Here is a 15,391-nt window from a genome sequence, read left to right as displayed (position 1 = left end):
GCTTCTTCAGAAAAAGAAACATTTTCAGGATAGGAGAATTGGTTTTAAGGGACATTGCCCCTTAACATTAGCAGAGATTTCTGGGGATGCTGGACAGAGAAAAATGTTCTGCAAAAGCCTTGAAAATGCTGGACAGTGTGTAGTGCTCCCTTATGCACTTCTACCACAGGGGAAGCAGAAGGGACACCTGAAAGCTAAGGACATTCTCTCAACGTCAACCTCAGCTCAGGAGAGTGCAAAAGCCATCCCCCACACTGATGGAAAACAGCCCAAAGCTCTGCAACCAGACAGCTGCGAAAATTCTGCCATCTGCATCTCACCCACTGTTACCAACAGATTGCCAATGTGAAAGAAGAAAAACCAAAAGGGTGGGAATTTTTGCTGAGAGAAGAAAACTAAAGGAAGCCATTCCACTTTATTGAAACGCAAGGTTTGCCAACATCTTGAATACGGAGAGCACTTCTTCCCCTGCCTAGCAAGGGAGATGAGCAGAGAGGTGACTGAGGAGACCTTTAGAGAAGGCAGACAACATGATCCAAATTTCAAAACCCTTCTGTTTGACCAACAACATACCATGTTCACGAGCAAATTATTAAAGGAGCCTATGCCAAATGTCTTCACATCACGCAGGAATACCACTGAGGACAAAAGGGTGCAACAATGTGCAGAACTTCTGGAGGTCCTGAGAGGATCCCAGGCAAGCAGCCCTGTGCATCAGGCCTCTTCTTAAGGTTTTCTACTGGCATCCTCTATGACATGCCATGGGAAATCTGGAGATGTCCAGCTAAGCAGACATTCTCTGGTCCTTCCCCAATGACACAGACCGTGTTCTACCCAGCATCTCCATTTCCATCAGGCAAGACTCTTCCCCACTCAAAGTCACCCTCCCCAGGCCCTACTCCACACCACTAGGAGAATCACTGCCACAATACCCAGATGTTGCTCCACCACCATAACATGCCCCAGCTCTAAACCCTGCTCTGAGCACGACCCAGGCCTTGGCACATCCTCACCTTCCCTCACAAATGGCACAAAGAACATATGGATGGATGCAAAGCCACCCACTCTCTGGCAGACTCTTCCCAGATGCCTGAACGTCACCCTAAATACTTTGTGCCTTTTCAGCAATTTCAGCTGGAAAATCTACAGAGCTGCACGTTAGAGTTCTTAAAGATTCTGTGATTAGAGCTCGGATCCCAGTCCACACAGACTTTATTCTTCAAGAGAACCACACCAAATGCTGAAGCACAAGCACACTCACAATAGCAACTGGGTGGGAAAACTTGTACCATAGAAAACCAGAGCTGGGCTGCTGTGCAGGGTTTGGCACGGACGTGCACGTATCAGAACAAGCCATGTGTAGTAGGACACAGCATCTCTGCTGAGGCCAACTGTGCAAGCGCACAAGTAGGGGAAGTCAGGAGCACAAAGATTATACCCACCTCCTCGTGTGCCCTTACAAATCCTGCCTGAGGAGGCGCAAGGAACCATCATGGCAACATCAACGGCTGCAGAAGCTCCTGTAGATGCTCACCACAACACAGGGACAGCAGACTGAAGCACTACCCTCCCACAATGCCTTGCTCAAAACAAGAGGGAAAGCGTTCATCCGACAGTATTTAGCAGCCTGCATCTCACCCCCTCTTACCAACACATTCCCTGCGACAGGCAGGCAGCAGCACAAGGGACTGTCTCTGGTGGGAGATCTTCAAAACCTCAAAAGACATTGTGGGCATTTCAATACCACACACTATCTCAACATTGGGAAGGCCTCCAACTCCAGACCCTTGGGAGCCTCACAAAGGATGCTGGGCAAGAACACTCTGTGCCCATCCTGCCTCCATTCCCAACTCTGTGACATGCGTTCTCCAGACAAGCACACATCTCCCATTCTTGTCTTACAACATGGTTGATGATCTTCCCAAGGATTTCCGGTTCCCTCAGACAAGTCTTCCCACTGCTCAAGGTCACCCTTCACATCAGGAAACGGCCAGGCCCTACTCAATGCCACTGACACATTCACCTCTGTGACATGCCACAGTTTCTTTTCCCACTTCAAGGCTTGATCCGTCTTTTTCTTACCCTCCCCATCAATGAGAGCACCATAGTAAACATACAGATGGTATCATATACATGGTGTTGGTGGACTCTCTGCTGCTGACCCTTCATGTTTGGCAACGCTTCAGCTACCTCAAGTGGAAATGTGGCAGACCTGGGAGCAACACTATTTCTAAAAGTGATGTTGGGACAGCTCTGATGACAATGGCATTGATTTCATGCTCTGAGAGAAAAACCAAAATGTTGATGAGCACACCACCGTAACAGATGATAGCGACTGTTGGGAGAATTTGATTTGGGTTTTGTTAGGGATCACTGGTTCTTTAGTTTTGGGGTTTTTTTCTTTATTTGTTTTTTCTTTTCAGAAAATAACATGACTCTGGTAGGTGAATAAAAATGGAAAAATTACAACACAGGGCCAAAAAACGCTGAATCCCAACTGTTACCTTCCATCATATCTTTGCAGAGGAGGAGGACAGAGGAGAACAGAGCTTTACAGAAAACCACATCTCATACCAGCACGGGCTGCACTCAGCAAAGGCAATAAGGCAGTAAAGAGTGCCTGGGGGACTCTCACCACCACAGCCTGCGTCTCTTGCACAACTTCAGCAAGCTCGGGAGGAAACGCTACACAACACCAAAGCCGGTGCTGTGGCACCTCTCATCGCCATCGGCAGCGATTTAATTCTACGGGAGAACAACTCCCACGCAGAACAGCAAACCTCAGCTGCCGACGGCAACTGCTGCTGCCTGCGGCAATACCTTTCCTTTTGCCCCCAAAGCGACAGCCGAGGGGCTCCGGCAAGGACGCCAAGGCAGATGCAAAGGGCCCCTTCACATCCTTAAGCACCCGCCAAGCACCCACCGCCACGGGCCCCCAGCACTGCCGCGGTGGTCCACAAATGCCCATCGCAATCAATGATTCCTTTTTCTCTCCACCGTGTCTTACGGTTCTTCTTTATCGAAACGGTTTTTGCTGTGCACTGTACTGTGTCCTTTCTCAGGGGCTGCACAGCCTTTTCTCTGCTGCTCTTTTTGTCATCTCTGTTCTTTTTTTTACGTGCACTGGAAGGTCTTTGCCCGCCCTTCCCCCGCTTTTGTCACGTGTTTATTATGTCAGAGCGGCATCATGTGGCACTGTGCATGAATTGCTTCTTACGGTTCTCTGCAAATCGCGCTGGTTTGTTTCATCTTTGCCTTTTTCCGTTCCACGCACTTCTGTTCTTTCTCACTTTGTTGCCGAATACTCATCCCCAGCATTTTCACTGTGCTGGTTTAGGAGAAGTGCATATGATTTTCCCCAGCTTCTTCGTAGAGCACCCTTCTGCCAGTTTGTCTGAAACACGGTGCTTTTCGCTAATTGCAACTAATTTTGAGGCCTGAATTTCGTTCTTCGGTTAAAACCGGCAGAAAAATCCCACCGAACTTCTAATTCTTCTTGGAGACGCTTTATTTTCTTTTGGGCTGGTGTTTATTGTCATCTCTACTCATCTTGATTTGTAGCCCCTGTCATCAGTTCAAGTGGCCGAAAACTAAACTTTCACACTTGTTTTCCTAGTGAAATGATCTTGCCATAAATCTTATTGAACATATTTTTTATTAATGGGGCAGGTCCCAAGATGACCCTGATTGGGGTTCCCGTATTAGAAGGAGGTTTAATTGAAGTGTTTCCGAAAACATGCGCTTTCCGCATCCAGTTTTATACATTTCTTGCAACAAAATATATCTAGAAGTGTTTTGTAACCAAGCTACCGGGGTGAGGGCGTTCACACGCTGGTGCTGTGAGCAAGTCTTCTAAGGATTGAGGGTAGAAGGAAAAGGGAAAACCTGGAAACAGATCCCCTTCTCGCGGTCGCTGGGTTCCCCCCGACAGCATCTCTCTGAGGGAGCAGGGGGGTCAAAGGGTTCGGCGATAACTCCTTCACAGGGGATGTTCCCTGTTACCCATCAGTTCTGCTGACAGCGCAAGTGACCACCCTGCTATGAAACGCTGAGTGGAAAGGGGACGCAGAAGGAGAGCAGACTCTGAGAAACGCAGGTTACTCCGCGTTTGCCTCTATTAGGAGCCGAGGGGAGGACACCGGAGGGCAGAGATGAGAGGAGATGCAGTCAACACGCGTGGTGACTCCAGTCCCTTGGGAGGAAGCAGAAGAGAGCCGTGCCATGGGCGAGATCCTTCCTTTAAACAAGACAGGGCTGAGTTTTTCCGCTATCTGTGCTCTCCATTCGTGCTCGCCTTCTGCCGGAGGCTCGTCGGTCTCGCAGGACACTGGAATAAATGTTACATCCCCCGCTCCCCCGCCCCGGCAAAGCCGGGTGCGCGGCTGTGGGAGGATTTTCGACTTCCATTTGAGGCTTCAGGGCAAAATCCGCCGCCTGCCCACACAGCTCTCGTCCGCCCTCGTCCGCATTCACCATCACCTGCCCCGGGCCCCCGCAGGCAGCCAGGCTGGGGCACACGGGCCCCGCGGTCCCCGCACTTCCTGCAGCCAGACTGAGGACGAGAGCCACTTACCTGTGCATCTCATGTAGAGAGACCACAGTTCAAAAGATTATTGAACACGATTGTGCCTACTGATCTTTTCGTATTCCTGCCCGACTGATCTCCACAGCGCCGTCGGTTCATACGGAAATCCGCCGCTGAAGGTAGTCAGGCTTTCCGTGGACGGCAATGACGTCTTGATGCCTGATCCGTCCCTAATGTCATTCTTGTATGGTCTATGCCATCAAAACGCAAAGACGAACTCTTCTTCCTACTGCGTCTTTGTAACTAACCTGCATTTCCTTATCCCGAGCAGTGACAGGGTTTTCTCCCCGAGGAAGGCATTCAGACAGACGACGTTTCATATCCTAAATCCTTGTGGAAGTTCAGCCTTTGAAGATGAAGAGTGGTCTTTCCCCGCAGCGCTGCTCTCGAGCGGAGCAGCCCATGGGAAACAGCAAAAGGGACCTCTGGCAGACACTGCTGCTGGGGACTCGGACTTATTAAGCCCATTAGCACATCCCTATCGCATTCATAACGCCCACACAGGTTTCGTAATTCTCTTTCATTGTTTAGGTCTACACACGTATTTTCTGCAGTTTCATACTGTCATTACCATAGACCACAGGTAAACAGTCAGAGGAAAATCTATCCTATCAAGTAGAACAGCATTTGTTAACTTTTTCCAGGTGCAGGCGACAGAATTGATCTTTTTGATAACAGAGGACCGACGAGTAAGATTCTACGAGGCACGATTTTTGCCAAGTTAATCTGGAGACACGTTCACGACCTCTGAGTTTCCTGGCAGTTTGTTTTAATTCGTGTAGCAAAAGGAAATAAATGTTTGGGTAGAGATCACTGTCTTGGCTCGTGGATAAGAAGAGATGCCAGGACAGATCTTCTGTCAACAAATTCATCACGCTTGCTCCATGTGAGTCCAAGATGAGAGGTGTTTAAGCAGGATAGGTTTGGTTTTGTTTTCCCTACTTAACCGGTTCCTAAGTTAATCCACTTACCTGGAATAAGTAGATCTTCTCTGGAGGAATATTTCATGCCATATTCATAGGGATGAAAATGTAATGCCCATGTCAGCAAAAAGAGCACCATTTTATCTTCAAGTATCTTAGAGCCATGTTAGGGTCTAAGTTAAGTTTGCTGTAAAATGTAGTAGGATGTTTTAAATCAGTAAAACAGCTGTTAATGAGATGACAAGCACTGACGTCAAGGATAAAGGACATGGTGTCCCTTTTCCTGTGGTCTGAACACTTGTCTGCATCGTTTCTATGTCCACCAAGCAGCAGCTGAAATAAATGGTCCGACAATGCCAGAGATCTGAGCTAAGCTAGGGATAACGGTGTTTCTGTATGCAAAGACACATTTAAAGAATCCAGGATAACCTACACGGTGGAAGAGTTGTTTCTTGCTTACTCAAATCCAGTCCATGTGAATTTCTCACATTCTGATGAAATCCAGTTATTACCTGAGTAGCAGCAGGGTAGTGGGTAGCATTGGCAAATCCTTGAGCATTGTAACATTGCACTACTATCACGGATGTACAACTAAATTGCCTTTTATACCACCCGTATCCATAATGAGAAGCCATAGAAGGTCATAAGGAAAAGCTGAGATGAACCTGCAAAAAGCACCCGAGTTGGTGGAAGGCTTAGTTTAGCTACTCCAACTTTGGTCAGCCTCAGAGTATGCCCTGTGCCTCTCACTAAGCAGCAAGACGTGAGGAATGGTTATCCACATCAAGAAAGAATCTGCCCAGAAAAATCAGCAAAAGCTACTCACCTTTACACCCCGACAGCGCACCAAGCGCCCTGGCGTTACTCCGAATCTCCTCCATTTGTTAGGAAGGGGTGAAAGCCTAGTTAACTGTTGCAAAAAATAACCACGAGTTTCGACATTCCGAGTTCAGTTCATCCACCAGAGCTCACGGAGTGAACGATGGATTCTTAGAAAAGCAAGTACAGCCCAATGGCAAACACTAGCCGAAAGGTTCGTCTCCTGCCGTTCTTTAGACAGCGGAGAGACAAACAGACTTTTCCAGGGATATGTGGAAAGCTCTAGTTCGACCCCCTCTGAACTCAAATCATGACTTCAGTTACACTTTGAGACAAGAAATGGAGAATCGGCAAGAGGGAGAAAAGCAGCAGCTCCGGCAGAATCGCTGCCATGACACAGGACACTTCCAGCTTTACCGTCCCCGAGATGGCAAGTGCCGCCCAGCAGCTCCAGATAAGCCGGCTCAGGGCGACTATCCCCGTCGTCGGGGATCCGGAATAAAGAGCCCGTCCCCTCCTGAAGGGCAGGCGAGCCCCGAGCTCACATTGTCGCATTTGTCTTCCTGCGAAGCGGGTCCTTCACGCCTCTTCAACGGAGTTTAGCGGTTAGAGCACGGCACAGGAAAACAGAGGTCTGGTTTCAAAGCCCTCCTGAGGCCGAAAGATTTTAAAACAGCCTCCTCCCCCAGCCAAGAGTGCCCTAATCACTGAGAGAGGGACCGCCCCTCTAGGGTCCCACCGGTCCTTCTGCGGGGCATTCCGCCCTGGCGGAGAGGCCGGGGGAGGGGGTGACCTGGAGCACCTGGAGCGGCTGGAGCACTTGCCGGGTTTAGTCCTCGCTTCGGCAACCACCGAATGTAGCGGGGGCAGGCTCAGACACCAAACCCGTCCCTTTCCACCTCTGTTTCCAGGAGCCTCCCTCCCCCGGGGAAGCTGCCGGCGGTGCCCGTTGCTCTGCACCCGGGCGCTCAGCCTGTCACTCGGGCGGTGACGGGGCCCGCCGCAGGGTCACGCACAAGCCCTCCCGCAGCCGCCCTGCTGCCGGCCCCGGGCCCCAGCTTCCCCTGCCTGCCAGCCCGGCTCCTTGAGCCTGCCGCCGCTCGCCCGGGGAGCGGCCCGGCCCGGCCGGGCTCCCCCGCCGCCATCCGCGGGAAGCGAATAGCGCTCCCGGTCGGAAAGCGCATTAAAAAAAAAAAAAAACAAACAAAAAATCAACCGCTTCCAAACCGCTCCCAGGCCAGCGCGTCCGTCCCCGGGAGGGCACGGAGCCGCCTCCCGGCCCCGGCGGGCCGCGCCGCGCTCGCAGGGCCCCCCCCGCCTCCGCTCCGCCGGAAGTACCCGGCAGCCTTTGCGCCGGGACCGGCGTCCAGCGGGCGGCAGCAGCGGCTGCGGGACCGGGTTCTCGTGCGGGGACCGGGAGCCGGTGCTGTCGCCCCGAGCGGGTCTGGGCTCTCGGTGATCCCCCTTGAAGGGGCAAGCGGCGATTTCGCCCCCGCTGGGACAGGGCTGCAGAGAGTCGTGCTCGTTCTGCTCCTGCCTCTCTCTCCTGCTCGCTGTAGGTTTCGTCCTCAACTGGCCTTTATTTAGGCTGGAGTTCCTCCCAGTCGGGTTTATGGGAGCCCGGGTTTTCTCACGTGTGAAGTGTTTTAGGGGCACGGTGCCCGCGGGCTGCCCAGTCCTGGGTTCTTCCTCCAAGGGAAGGGGCGTCTAGGGACACAGACCCCCCCCGGTCACGGTCAGGCGGAGATATCCTCCAGCAATAAACACTTTGGCTGTTCATCCCGCGGAGAGAGCTCATGCAATAACCTCTGCACGCCCCCAGCTTTCCCCAGTTAGCATCCCTGACACCTGGTCCGCAGCACCCCACACGTCCCCATTTTCCCGGCGGGCAGCAGGCACCGAGACCCGGCAGTGGGCTGAAGGTTAGCGGCCCCGCCCGCAGCGCTGCGGACCCGCGCAGGCAGCCGCGCCGTGTTACCGCCAGCCCTCCCCGTCTGCCCAGCGTTGGGAGGAGCTGAGCTGGAAATGCTCGCCATCTGCTCCGAGAAAACACATCGGGCACCCTTAGAGGTGGAGGATAAAACGTGGACAATAATGTTTATGGGCGGCAATTAGCACTGACCGAGAGGAAAGGCGGGCGAATTCGTCTTCCCCATCCGGGGGTGGGACACACACACACGAGGCAGTTCCCTGGGAGCGGGACTCTCCCTGGCCCACGACCCTTTGATTTCTGGAAAGCATCTCGATAGAGAGGGCGAGTTCCCCGGGAGGTGGCCGAGCCTGGGAGGCTGGAGAGAAGATGCCCACGCTCGGCCTGAATCCCAGTTCTCTGCGCATCTGCGTGGGATCCTGTCCCGGGGGTGGGGGAGCCCCCATGTTGTTCCACCCTGGAAAAGCTGTGCGGAGACCAGGCACCCAGCTGGCCGATCCCATTGCCTTTCATTTGCTAAGTTCATTCCCCAGACACCATTAGAGCTACCGCTCGGGAGCAGATGGTTCCCCTCCGTCCCGAGGTTCATCCCGGACAGATTGCATACAATTTATTAATAACCCAACAGATGCTCGGGCACTTCCCAGCTCAGATTATATTTCCTGATTGCTCAAATCCCGGCGTGGGGGAGCTGTTCATTTATCTTCTGCCGCTCCTCTTTGTGCCCTACTAGCACCGACCTGACAAGGACGGAAGGAGTGAAATTCGTGTGCCCCCACGCCCCCATCCTGCGTATAAGCGTCCGGGAACTGCACTAGGTCTGATGTCAGCCTTGGTTTGGTCCTCCCAGCCCTCGTGTCCCGGGGAGAACCACCGCTGCGTGCTGCCGGGGCCGCCCCGCTCCCCGCGGGCACAGCACAGACGAGCCGTCGGGGCCCTGCGGTGCTGCTCTCCGCGGCCGGGCTGGAAGCCGAGGCGCCCCGTTAGCAGCCCGTCTCGCCAGTGCCTGGCAGGGAGCGTACATGTCGCGACTCCTAGTAAAACAGCAGGAGTCGGGACCCACACTCTTTACTTCCCTGGGTTATGCTAATTGAGTTGCGGAGAGCCAAGTTCCCCCTCCCGGAGCTGCTTTCCGAACCGTGGGGATCCCTGTACCGAGGTGAGATTAAAACAACCCAATGAAGAAAAACAATACTGCCCTCGACACAAACTCGCCCAGCCTCGAGCAGTACGGGCAGCGTGACAGGCGGAGCTGAGGGCCAGTGACCCCATCTCCCTCTCAGACACAGGGTCTTAAGAGAGGAGGGGAATGTATGGGAAGAAACTGCTTATGCCCTGCGAGACCCCTCCTGGAACTAGATAAGATGCTCTGAGTTCCAGAAAAAGCAATCACAGACCTTTCAGCAACACTACGTTCAATTTTAATGTATAAAATGGGCTTTTCTTTGCTCTGTAGGGAGAAGCACAAAAGCAGCAGGTTGTTTATACTACTGAATAAACTAAATGCAGGTCTCTGAGGGATCTTATGCAAACCACTTACCTTGAAACACAACCCCACGGGAAAGTGAGCAACGGAGAGATGCATGGTTAATGTTTTACATCTTCAAAGCAGCATCCAAGTGGCTCAGCACCAGCTAGCATTAGGTATCCTAGCATAGGAAGGTAGGGACTATGGTTATAATTCGGAATGTAGAAGTCACTTGTGAGGTATAAGGAGCAGGACATCTGTTTAGTTTAGTGGAGCATAATGTAGGAGTTAACCCTAAAGTCTGAGGGCTTAAGTTAAATCTTGAAGCTGAAGTTTAATTGTTAAAGTGAGAGTTTGAAGGGAAAATGCATTTATTATCAGGATGCATGCTATAGTGTAGTTTTAAAATAAAAATAGGAAGCATGGAAATCTCTTCTGCTCAGTGGCAGCTGGGCTCAGTAAAAGGCACTTCACTTTCTGTGAATGCAGGTGAGAGACACTCTCAGCAATAACAGCAGAAGAATATTAAAGTGTCTTACATTTTTCATAGCTCCTGACATTTGCAATATAATTCCACTTCTGTGCCTTCACCATGCTCCCCATGCCCAACAGATTTAGTGCAGGAGTGAGTTTTCTTCATTTCAGCCACTGTAAATAAAGTGAGAGAATTACGCAGTTGCAGGAAAAATAATTCCTTCCTTCTTGCTCTGCAGCAATAGGGAAGAACTGCATGAAATGATGCCAGCCAGGCTTGCCACGGAAAAGGAGAATCAGGATGTAAAAGCTGGGGCTGTTGTGTTAAGATGGCCAGTGAGCACGGTGTGAAGGGAGGTTGTGGGCTATCAGAGACTGAGCTCTTTGCATTTTCGGGTGGAAGCCATATAATACCTTACACCCTGCTTACACCACAATTTTCCTTCCTATCCATAGATTCCCCTAATATCACAGATTCCCTGAAATGTCCACCAGAAAGGGAATGGAGGGAAATTCCAATGTTGGTACAGGGTTCCTGGTCAGATAGTGGCTATTTTATCCATTTTTCAATGTCCTGCCCATCTTTCTTCCTTCTTTCTGGAACAACAACTACAAATATTATCCTATGGCAGAAATTCTCATAGGCTGTTAAATTAGACAAATGTCCCACCATAATTTTTTTCTTTCGCTTTGCTGCACACCAGCTGTGCAGGTCCTGAATGCCGTCTCCTTTTTTCTTTCACAGACCTCCCAAATACATATGTCCTCAATGAGTTTCCTAGACCAGGTCACAGAATAAAGCAGAGAATGAACAAAACCAGCAACAGCAACAAAAATGTTTTCTGGGTTGATGAATGTTCTTCAATCACTCACCACTTTGTGCCTCTGACAAATTGTCGCCACAATGAGTAAATCTTTTAAAATAACATACACATTTTAAAGGAATATATAATTATGTGATCTGTTGATGTTTTGCTAATTTTTCAGTCCCGACCTCCTCATTGCTGAACTCAAAAAAGGGGAAATACCAGACATATCCAAAATAACAAAAGTTGCAAAGTAGAACCTTGTAACAAAACAAACAAACATAAGTCAGAAGGATTCACTTCCTGCATTTTTCCCCTTTTTTTTCCATCACAGTTGCCTTGAGAGTGAAAGGATCAGCCATACTCTTCGTCACTTGGAGGACAGACGTCCCAATAAAGACAAAATGGAAGTGTGCTCTCATGATGAGCCAGCATATACATGCAAAAGAGAACTCATCAGGGAACTTCAGCTCTCCCCAGAGCAAGTGCACGTGGAAATGTTTGCGGAAGAGAGGAAGAGATGGGGAACCAGGGCTCGTGGAGCACCTATTTGAAGTAGGAAAAAATAATTACCTGCAGACTCTGCTTCTGCCTGTACAGATTTCTAAACAGGTACCAGCAGTGATGAGGGTGCAGGGTCAGGCCCTGGGCGTTGTCCTTGTACAGTCTGACAGGAAAGCACAAGCCTCCCATCGCACAAGTTTTCTCTAAGGTACAAATCTGGTACAAACCTCTGCCCACATTGCAGGCAGAAAGGATTGAATTATCACTGATTCCAGGGGCTCGGGCAGTTTGGAAAACTGCTGGGACCAGCTGGTCCTCTTCCACGCTTGTAAGTCACGCCACAGTCTTAGCTAAAACCTCTTCTTATATTCCCCAAACTTCCAATGTTTAAGCTTAGGTGAACGATCCTGGGCATTGTCATGGAAAGACACTTGTTTCTGCTCAAGCAGTACCAAAATTACAAGGTTGCCTGATGGTTGAGGTGGGAGGCCAAAAAGCCGGGGCAGTCAACAGAGCCTGGCTGGTGTGCAACAGGTAGCAAGGCATGGATAGTACAGGGTACCTACAGCCTTTGCGAGGCTCCTGGAGAGCTTGGCTCCAAATGAGAGAAACAGAAACTGGTTTGCTTGATAGCTGTGCAGAATATTGCATCGGGCTATATGTTGTAAGCAATTGTGATGCAAATATGGGAATGTCCGAATTGTCTCCTTTCTTGCTGTGGCCACAGCAACATGTCTGTCTCTTTTGGGTTAAGGAAAGAAAAAAGCTGTGATCACAGAATAGTTGTGTTTGGAAGAGATCTCTGGATAACATCTAGTCCATTCCTCTCTGCTCAAAGCAGGCTGCCCAGGACCGAGTCCAACCAGTGATTTTACTCCACGTTTGTTTCCTTGGGATCAGCTTTTAGCATTTGGAAGCTGAAAAAGTGGATTTGTTTGAAGAATTTTGCTTGGTTTGTTTTGTTAGGGATATGCCTGCATCATTCTTGTTTTGGAGGTCTTTCTGTGCACGTGAGCTTAAAAATGTTCTCTGTCTTTGTCAAGCCTGCTGTCCTCTACTCATCTTTAAGGCAACAACCAGCTGTATGCATGCCAAAAGATTTTACTGAAAAAATACATAAAGCAGCAAGCAATCCAGTTAAGCCAATGAATGACAACCCCACAACCCCAACCTAGAAAACACTGAAAGCTGCATTTAGATTGATACTTAATTTGCCACCAAAATAAATAAATAAATCAAGCCTTAAGCACCATGACATTCACCAGGGAAACAAAAGCTAGTGCAGATTAGCAGCCTCCTCACTTGGAACTGGGGGGAAAAAAAAACGATAACTGAAGCCTGAGTCACAGTCTCAGCCCTTGTAACAAATCCAGATAACAAGGTCTACTATATTTTGCAGACTGCAGAATACCAGGGACTGCAAATTTCCATCAGCCACCCTGGTTAGACTTGCAGCATGGACACCTGTCCCTGGTCTCTAATTTTTTTTGCTTTCCTCAACCTTTTGGTCTCTTTTGGGCAGAGGCACACCCAGGCCTGCCCCACATGAAAACACAGGCTTATGAGAAGATTTGCTGTCTCTGGTTCCTGCCCAAGGCCTTAATTTGGCCAAAGGGCTCGCTAGAAAGCTGTAGCTTAAGGGATTCTGCAGCTGCTTTATTTCTTCCCAAGGAGATCGGGCAATGCTGTTCTCCTGATTTTTTGCTAATACAAACTCCTTGCAGGCTTAGTCCACTGCCTTGTTTACCACTTCTTGGCTTTTCCACTGAATCCCAGAAAGAAACCAGACACACAATCCTAATGAAAATCTCGGCATGTAAAGGGAGAATTTATATTTCACTTCTTGCCTTTGCTATTGGTTTTACAAGTGATTGCTCATCAGAAACCAATTACCCCAGAAAGGCTAGGGTTTGGGTCCCTACTGATGTTAGCAGGATGAATAGCCTCATTTACAATCTCTCAACTGGAAAACAAAAAGTAATGATAATTAAAAAAAAAAGTCTTTTCTAATTCTCTCTGCCCCTGTTGTAATTCACAAGAAAATTAAACTAATAACTCTCTCTGTGAGCGTGTTATGCAGATGCCAGGAGTCAGGGATAAATAGATGAAACTATCCCAGGCAAAGTCCCCCGGGAAGGAACCTCTGAGCAGACAACTGTTATGCCTTGCAAGATTCAAAGCTTCCCCAGCAATGCAATCAATGCAGAGAAGAGGCTGTTTCATTTTTCTTTCTCCCCTTTTCCCCCCTCTTTTTCACTTGAATTCCACCTGCAGGCAGCAAAAAACTTTTTTTTTTTGCTGGGCTCATTTCCCACTCCATCTCCATTTCCTATTTGCATATAGAGGTCCTTTGTGAAGAAAATTCTCCATGCCAACAGAATCAAGCTTTCCACAAGTGGCTCCCAGAGTGGTCTTCCTTCCTCATTCCTTCGACAGACAGTGCTTTACTAGACAGAAAGCCTTGGGGGAAGACGCGAGGGAGCCCATTGTGTTCCCAAGCTCTGTGCTGTGATTTGTCCCTGCAGCTCAGATCCAAGTTTTTAATTTATTTTTTATCTTTTTAAAGATGGTATTACATTAAAACAAAGTCTGTAACTTGCCCCTGCTGAAATAGGAGCAGAAATGATCTTCTAACTCCTCCCTTGCAAGATTGGAAGAGTCTTGCTGGTCTGCCATGATACCCCGTGTGGATGCACCCTGGTTTTCAGACACCACAATGCTGCACAGAAGATGGCTCAGTAGACACAAGCACATCAGATAGGATGGTTTTGTCTCAGTTGAGTGCTGGTGGTGTTGTGCATCATGGAGGTAACATGGACGGGGCACAATTTCAGTACAGATTTGGCAGTTTGCGGCATGGAATCTTCATGGATTCACATGATGACTGAGGCTGAAAGGGATGCCTGGAGGTGATTGGGTCAGCCTTCTGCTCAAAGCAGGGTCAGATTTGATCCAACCTCACTAGGAAACTATAGGAGATATAAAACTTGGTCCAAAAGAGAGACAGAAAAGAGGACATGAGGGCGGACCCTGCAGTGACAGGAGAAGCATGCTGAAGTCTGTTCAGATATCAAAGGAACATGACTATCACGGTGAGCGCCATCTGATAGGCATTGAGGGAGTCAAATGGCTCATGTCATGTGGCACAACCAGCCAAGAGGATTCTTGGGGAACATGGGAAAAGGACTCAACCCCAGCTGTAGATCTCCTTACGTACTGGGGCAACTACCAGACTATTTTGCAGGGGGGAACTAAGAGGAAGAAAAGATGGTTTAGGTAAGCAACCTGAATAGAACATTGCATTTCCTGCAATGGCAGGTAACAGAAAAATTAAGCTTTAGTTTTAAGAACTGATTTCAGGATTACACTCCTGAAGTTTTGTCTTCTAGGGGAGACTAAAAGCAAATAGCAAATCTGTTCCTCTGGTCTCTGATAAAATGCCACTGACAGACAGGTGCTGGGCACGTAGGGCTTTATCTCCACTTCTGGGAAACGATGTTAAAGGAAGGTCAAGGAGGAGACTGGGGACAAGAGGGATCCTACAGGTGGGATTCAGCCCCAGGTCAAACTCCTTACATTTACATATCTGGGTGGATATGTTCCATCTGTACTCAGGGGAGCTTTGGAGATTTAGTCAATACAGACTGAACAACTGCAGAGCAAGAGCAATGGTAAACTGGGTGCAAAATAGCAGCAGCTCTTTGACAGAAAAATTAGGCCTAGAGCCCCAGCCCTCACTCTTGGCAGTATGAAAAAACTTTCTGTTAGTGAAAACACCAAGAAATATGGACATTGACTTAAGAGGAGACTCATCAAACCAGCCAGGCTTCCCTGTGATGCTAGAGTCTAAACTAACCTCTGAATTTCAGATAGACTTGGGCT

Source organism: Calonectris borealis, chromosome 15, assembly GCF_964195595.1.
Source record: "Calonectris borealis chromosome 15, bCalBor7.hap1.2, whole genome shotgun sequence".
NCBI classification, from domain to species: domain Eukaryota; kingdom Metazoa; phylum Chordata; class Aves; order Procellariiformes; family Procellariidae; genus Calonectris; species Calonectris borealis.
Note: the sequence above shows the minus strand (reverse complement) of the source record.